This window comes from Oxyura jamaicensis, chromosome 8, assembly GCF_011077185.1.
Source record: "Oxyura jamaicensis isolate SHBP4307 breed ruddy duck chromosome 8, BPBGC_Ojam_1.0, whole genome shotgun sequence".
NCBI lineage: Eukaryota > Metazoa > Chordata > Aves > Anseriformes > Anatidae > Oxyura > Oxyura jamaicensis.
This window is the reverse complement of record NC_048900.1, coordinates 16,328,702-16,336,768: the sequence shown is the minus strand read 5'-3', so window position 1 is coordinate 16,336,768 and position 8,067 is coordinate 16,328,702.

Genomic DNA, 8,067 nt, shown 5'->3' with positions numbered 1-8,067 from the left:
GTTGCAAAAAGTAGTTTGAGAAAGTAACTAGTGGTACACTTTTATCAAAATACAAGGTGTACTTTTATTTTTTGCCTGGATAAGATTTGAATATTTCATTCACATTTTTCTTTTCTTTCATAGAGAAGAAACTGAGAAATGTGAGTAGGTTGGTATAGAAGCACATTTTAAATTAAAACTTTAGAGATAGGTTTATTGAAAGGAACTAAATGTTTCATCACCATACTCATTTAGTAATATGAAATTCATTTAAATTAACATGGATAAATAATGCTGCCTCTAATATTAACATTCTTAAAGCTAGTGCCCTACTAAGCCTTCAAAGTGGTATTCAAAGGTCTGCAGTAAGTTACAACCCATACTGAGCTGAGAAAATCCTTGGCACCTTCAAAACTGGTACTATAAAGTTCCAGATCTCACAGCGTTCTCTTCTTATGGCTTAACAGGAAGGTGTGTTCTGACTCAACAGTGTTGTACACACTAAGTCTTTTTTTCCCCTCCCCATCCTTAGCTCCCACTTTCCTAACCCCAAATAAAATAAAAAACTCAGATAGCTTCTAAACCTCGTCTCCTGCCTCTAGTTTCCACCTCAAAACTCACTTTTAAAATTACTGTAGCTTTAGCATAGTAAAATTGCTGCACTTCAGAACCTTCCCATGGACAGCACACAGTCTCTGCAGATCTGAGAAGGGAAGCATCTTCATAGTGAGTAAATGCAAAACATTTTATCTTCTTTCTTTACCCTTCAGGGGATGACAAAGGAAGAGTTGCAATTCAGCAAATTCCTGTTTGTAGAGACTTTTTCAGAAGGGCTTCTTGTCCATTTAGAAAGCTGGAATTGCAATTGTGTAGGGGAAAGCACCTAATACTAAAAGGAGCTGGTGAAGAATGGGTTACAGAGTCACAGAGTGGTCAAGGTCAGAAGGGACCTCTGAAGATTGTCTACTCCCACCCCCCTTTCAAAGGTGGTCAGTAACATCCACTAGCTCTCTCAGCACTTGTGGGGGCATCTCATTGGCCCATGGATTTTGCATGCACCCACTGGAGTCATCCCAACAACCTTCAACCAGAGGTGAAGCTCTGAATCCCTTGAGCAGTGAGTAGTCAGTTCCCCCTGCCTTGCATGAGGAGAGAGCAGCGAAGTCTCAGCAATGGTGCGGTGCCTGGTTAATGGGGTAGAGAGCTGACAGAGGCCCTTTGCAAAGTAGATTACAATAGGATGGATGACCTGTGCTGGATGAATTACTGTCAGATAGTTCCTTGAAACATTACTATGTAAAAGTTACAGCCTTGTTAAACCACATTCTTGGCGTCTTGTTTTTCTTCCATCAGGGATCGGGACAAAGAAAATGTGAAAGGCAGGAGAAACATTTCCTGAGTTGCTACCACAGTTTTTTGTTCTCTAAGGTTGTATCTCCAGCAGGAGAAAAAGCCTGATGAGGTTTTATTTGAGCAGAAGTTATTGCAGTGGATTTATAGAATGAATTCATCTTAGAAACACATTTAAAGCAGAAAAAAACAAACATACAATTAGTGTACATAATTGAATCAGTTCTAACATCTTGCTACTTTTACATAGTTTAATCTGTTCTTTCATTCTTCCTACCACCTGAAAAACAGGAGTGTTTGCAATAGAGAAATAAACTAAAAATACCAATAAAGCACTGAATTAAAAATATTGTAATGTAAAACTATTGTGAGATCACCGTATTTCCACATTTTTATCTTCCTTGATTGTTTGGGGTGTACTTCAGAATTATGTTCTGACAAGGCCAGGTGATAGTGGTAAAGGCTCAGAGTTTGACACTGGAAAAGGAAACTCAATTAATCAAAAAAAAACAAACCAACTGATTTCCCTAAAAATTACTTGGTCTGTCCTATTCTACTTTACTGCCTGCCTCTCCACCTTTTTTCCACCTTGCCTTCAAACACTTTTAAAGATGCATCATTACATTCTGCACCTTGCTGTCCAAGGCAAGGGAAGGAATAAGAGGATGAACTTGCCCTATGAGGTCACTCAGCAATTACTTTTTTGAAAACACAGCACTTTCTGATACTACCCTGTCTCTAGAACATAAAACCGAAGGCTGAATGGGTTGGGTCGGAAAAGTTTTAGTAATCTTGGCAAATAACGACTTGCATTGAGAGTGTCTCTGCGGCTACTCCTAATGCACCGTGACACACGACAGCTCCTTGTGCCCACCTGCACAGCCCTGCAGATACAGCCTCCATCTGTACCTGTGGGTCTGGGAGGAACATAGGGGACACGACACATTTCTACTGATTACTCAGCCTTATTTTGTTGTATGCACAGCATTAGTGATGGCTGTTGACTGTCCAGCCAGTAATGAGGTAGGAAATGCCTAGCTTATAACTACTATGCATAATCCAAAGGAATTTCACATTTTGACCCTGGAACTTGCAGCTTCTTCCCTGGCTTGAGGGAACTGCCTGGGCAGGCTGGGGGCAGAGGAGGTGAGGCGGTGCTGTACCTCCTGGCACTCTCTGGCCCAGAGAGCAGCACGCAGTGGTACCGGCGGGTATCAGCACATGCAGTGAGCCAGCAGCAGTCCCCTAAAGCTGCACACGGACACAGGGCTCTGCACTCTTTGCACAGCAGAGACCCAGAGAAGCTCTCATTTGTTCCTTTACTGCAGGCCACAGCTAACAAGGGGAACCAGGCACCATGGCACTCCTGTAAGTGCAGCTTTGGCCCGTTCACTGAAACCAATAAATCAAACTTAGAAAACTTTTCACTGTGTGGTATGAAATTTTTTGAAGAAAGCGTTAACAGAAATAGACTCTTTCCTCAAGTCTTCCCCTTTTCAACCAGACAGCACAGTTTCTTTCTGAGAGTCCATGTCATCATTCAGCTGTTTCTTCTGGCAAAGCCAGAATCCAGAACAGAGTCTTCATGAAAAGGAAACCAATAAATTAGCCCTCTTTGTGAGCAATTTGCCGTTAGTTCTGTTCTCTCTGCCTATTAAGATTCTTTATTTGTTTCACCAAGAGATTTCTGCTGACAAGCCTATTCATTTACTACTAGCCTAGATAAAATGCTAATAAACAAAATGTCAAAAAATGTATTCATACAACTTTCCCCCTTTCACTGGGCTTATTATTAAAGGGACCACAGAACTAAACACTAACATCTGGCAAAATCAGGATGCTTGTTTCTCACCCCTCAAGGCTAGGCCCTATTTCAGGCCTGAAAACAACTTGTGAAAGAATGATCTGAAGCTTTTATATTTCTCTGGTCTGCCAGGCAGGCTCAGAAAAGCTCCCCACCCCACTAATTTCAGCAACTGTACAACCCCCCATCAAAACCAAACAGGAACACTTTTATGGAAAGATACTTACACAATGCTGTGGTATCTCTAGGCTTTTTATGGCACCCCATGGATGTTTTACAATGGCATTATAACATTTTGTTAAACTTCAGATAGGTTGTCACTATTTAACTTCTACAGAATGAAACGCAAACTCTCTGGGACCTTCCTCTGCTCCCTTACCAGCTTATGTTCTGTTAAATCTCCAACTCCCTGCCATTAGACTGGTGTGGAAGAAGTGAATCAAAGGGAGCTCTTTGGCTGGGGACTTTCAAGAGAATCCCCTTAGCCTACCTGTGTGAGCAAAGTATGGAGGGGGCAGCACCTAGATGTTGTCACCCCTCAAAAAAGACACAGCTGAAAATGCATATATGAATTAAGGAGTCAGAGAGCGAAGGGAACATACGATCCCTCCGCGATAGCTGAATGTTTTGTGGAGTTGGCAGGAGCACGTCTCTCCAGCCAAAGCTGTCAGCTGTCCTAATCTTTTTTGCTAAGCATATCCACAATGAGATGGATGGGAAACGCAGCCTTGCATGCTTGCACATGTGGAGGTAGAGTTCTGCAGTGTGAATGGCTGATTATTTTATTTTTGGAGTGCGTCTTGTGAACCATTCAGGTAAGAGGAAGAAAAAGCAGACCTGAACATTTCCACCCTGCTTGAACTCTAAATGAGACACCTACAATACCAAACAAAAAGGTACCCTCAGGGCACTTTTATATATTTATTATAAAGCAAAGATTAAAACAATTATATGGAAATTAAGGATAATATGGAACATTTGTCTTCCTCTCAAACAGTAACATGGCCTAGTTCAACAAATAGCTTCACAGCTTGAGGCACACTGCATGCAAAATGATAAAATGGCCTGGGCTGAGAGGACAGCCTGAATGGCTCAGCTCTGTTAGGTGCATCTCTCAGATCTATGAGAGAGGTCGTATTTCACTGGACTACTACTCTTTGGCAGGAAAAAAAAATAGTTCTCATAAGTTTTCACAAGTACACAGGTGAAAAGAACACAGACATTGGACATTGACCTTGTTCACAAGCTCAAAAAGCTAAAGAACCAGCTGGTGAATATGATGGGGCTTCTCCCCTTCCTTCTTTTCACCCCTCTCCCCTTTCCCACCCAGAATCTGCAGTTCATAAGAGATGTTGCTCATTACAGAGCTTTAGAATCTGTTGTGATTTTTTCCAAGCTACAAGTGCCATACCGAAGCCTAAGCAAGTCACAGCTCTGGAATTTTACTTTTAAAGTAGCGTATGTTCAAATATAAAATGGGAGTGATACTATTACTCCAGTTTAGCTCCTTTGGTTATGGAAGCTCCTCCTTCAGAGATGTAAATCCTTTTGCAGCAGCTGGGTTGGGAACATTCTGGTTCTGTAACATGCTTTCTCTATTTGGGTGGCACCAAATGACACCCTTTTATTATTATAACCCAGAGCACTTCTCACTATAAAATTTCACAGATGCTTCCAAGTTTAACTTTTAAAAACGTGTAGTAAGGTAAATCATGGAACTTCAAAAAATATATGCTTTTCTTGGGAGAGGCTTGGTTCAATTACAAGGTTGCAGAGAAGGGACAGAGGAAAAATCCAGACAAATTTAGAGCAGCCTTGACATTATAAGCATGAAAATAATCAGAAGAGGTGGAGAAGAAGATGATCAATAATGGGAAGAGTCACTAAAACTCATGTTATCCTGAGATTTGAGAAATATTCACCTAACTCATTACTATCACTAGCTTTTCTTTCGGGAACTGGTTTTCCACAGCAGCTGGAGAGAAAATATTGATATCATTTTCATAGTTTTAGGAATCTAAATAAAAGCCTGCTTTTAGTCACAAAAGCTCAGAGAACCTGTGAATTATTGAGTAACACACCCTTTGAGGTACATTAAAACACAAGGTTTTCATTACTACCTAATACTACTTATCTGAAAAACTTATTGCTTAATTACAGGGTTTTTTAATGTTGAAGCAATAACCATTGTTATGATTATAAATCACATTCTGAAGTTTATCCAAACAAGACAGCAATTTACCTTCACAAAGGCAGCATAGTGTTAAAACTTTTTTTTTCTTATACATTGAATAATACTGTCACAAACAATCTTGTGGATGTTAATGGGTACACTTGGAACATGGCAATATTACACAAGCGAAACTGTAACACAGTTTGTCCCATAACAGATTTAAGTGTGATCTGCCCTATTAAAGCAGCAAGAAGTCCTTTTCCCCTCTCTTTTACAAATGTTTTGAAAATAAGAATTCATCAGGATTTAGGAGATTAAGAAAGCACTGTCCATGAAAAAAAAAAAAAAAAAAAAAAAAAAACAAACACAGAACCTGCAGATATTTTCATTAGTTCTTTTATGAGTTGGCAGCAAATATTCTAGCTGTGAACTTTTATGAAGCTATAAATATAAAGGACCTTCTGATACTGGTATGATGATAATTCTAAATTTCCTCTTTGCAGCTGCAGTTGATCCCCTGTATTTGGTTAAAAAAAAAATCTCTTTTTGTGATTTAACAGAGAAAGTTGGCTCAACTACCGTATTGCCTTTGAGCACTTTGAGTGGAAGTTCATGAATTAAACCCACATGGCAACACAACCCCCCTTTCCCCACCTTTCCCTTAAGGTGGCTATAAAATGTCAGTAGAAAGCCAAGCTGTTTATTTTACTTAGCATTTGATTCTGTAAGTAAATGAGTTTCTAGTGGGGCTTACGTGCAAAGCACATCTTTGCAACGAGCTCCTTTACATCACTAAACTTTTATTAAACTATGCCATAAATATTAAATAAATCCTTACATGTTTAAACTTAATATTAATAGAAAAAAAAAAAAAAAGAATATGCAGGTAAGTAACGGACTTGCTGGCAACCTATCCTAGTCTTTCCGGGAATTTTTTGTCTTGGGGGGGGGGGGGGGGAAGTTCTTTGCTACTGACAGCTTTTTACAAAACTTGATTTCCCAGGGGATTTATCTTTGGGGAATAAAATTTAAAAAGGGACTTTGTCTACATTTTGCTACATATTCCAGAATCTCTATGGTGAATATTATTCCTAAATTACCCTGATAGATTTGCACCACTCTAGATTTGTTTCAATATTAAGAGTCAATACATTCCACTTAATTGCCTAATAAACACAAGGAAGACTCATTTTACTCACAATATCTTGGGAAAAGGGCACAATTTGAGGCAGAAGGGATCTCATTCCCTTGGTCGCTCGGTCCCTTAACAAATACTAGAACAGGAAAAAAAAAAAAAAAAAGCCATCTAGAAACTCTGTGAGAGAACCGAGTGTGTTTGCCCTGCAATTACTGCAGCAATTTCACACACATATTTCTTTTATCACTGCATGGTTAGGTTTCTCACAAGCTTGACCAGAAGGAAGGTACATTAACCAGGCTGCCCAGATACATGCCAAAACTCTCCGTGAGCTCAGTTGCATTTGCTTATATCTGTCCTAAGGCAAACTGAAGATCAGCATAACTAATGGAAAGTTATCAATCATGCAAAAGAAGAAAGTCACAATTAGACACCCGCTCTTTGTATCTGTAAATCTAAGAAGCTGGGTGTAATGTCATTATTCACCAACTCTACTCAAGATTATGAAATAAGGTCAAGAAGCAAACTCTGCAGAGTACATGTGTACTGGACTAAGGATGGCCTCTACTCTGAATCTGACAAGCTTGGCTGGAGTCCTACACTCAACATAAAATGTATTTCAGAGCTGAAATAGCCACTGTGACAGGCTGCTATCCACATCTACTGATGGGAAATGGAGGGACTCCTATATGTCATTTTCCTATGTGCATTTTCCTATGATTTAACTGAGTAGTGTAATACATTTGATGGTGAAACTAACAAAAAAGTCAGTAAACAGCTATCAGCTCTATTTTTCTTTCCAACATTATTCTGTAGTGGTCTGAATATGTCTGCCTTGCAATTTAAAACAGACAATATTTTTGGAAAGAAGCTGTAACTGCCTCTGTCCCTCTTTCCATGTGTCTCTATTTTACAAGACAGACCACAAACTGAAACATTGGAGAATTCTTATTTGCTACCATTTTAATAATTGAGAAACTAATCTCAGTTCAAGTACACAATTTTCTAAGTTTCCTTCAGAAAAATACAGTTGTAAAGTGCCTAAAAGCATATTACTACTGAACAGCGGCTTATTAGGTGCTCTACAGGTCCACTGTAATTAAAAATAGGGCCATGAGTATGGAAAGTAATCCAGGTGTGCAGGTGCTTCCATTTGTCTCCTTTACAGTGTTGGGCAGTAAAGTTCAAGAAGTGCATGGATATAACTTAGAAACCTAATTAGACCATTAGAAGTAAACTCCATTTAAAAAAAAAAAAAGAAGAAAAAAAAAGAAAAACAACCTTCAGCTTTAATGATAAACTGTAGCCATTTCAAATTTAATACTGCACTAGCAAGTAAATCTACCATTGAATAATTCAACATTCTGTAACATAAGGCGAGACGAGAGGAATGAGAAAGTGCGATTGCTATTTTCATTATGATGTGCCTTTTTGGGAGGTATAGTATAAACCTCATATCACTGACACTAATTATTTTGGCATTTTATTGGCAGTCACAATTAGACAAAATGTAAAAATTTCTAAGAGCAAAACAAGTTCTTGGCTAGATTTCTTCAGCCTGATATACTTCAGACTTTTATTTATGGCTAAATTGAAGCTGGATGTCAAATCTGGGTCCCTTAG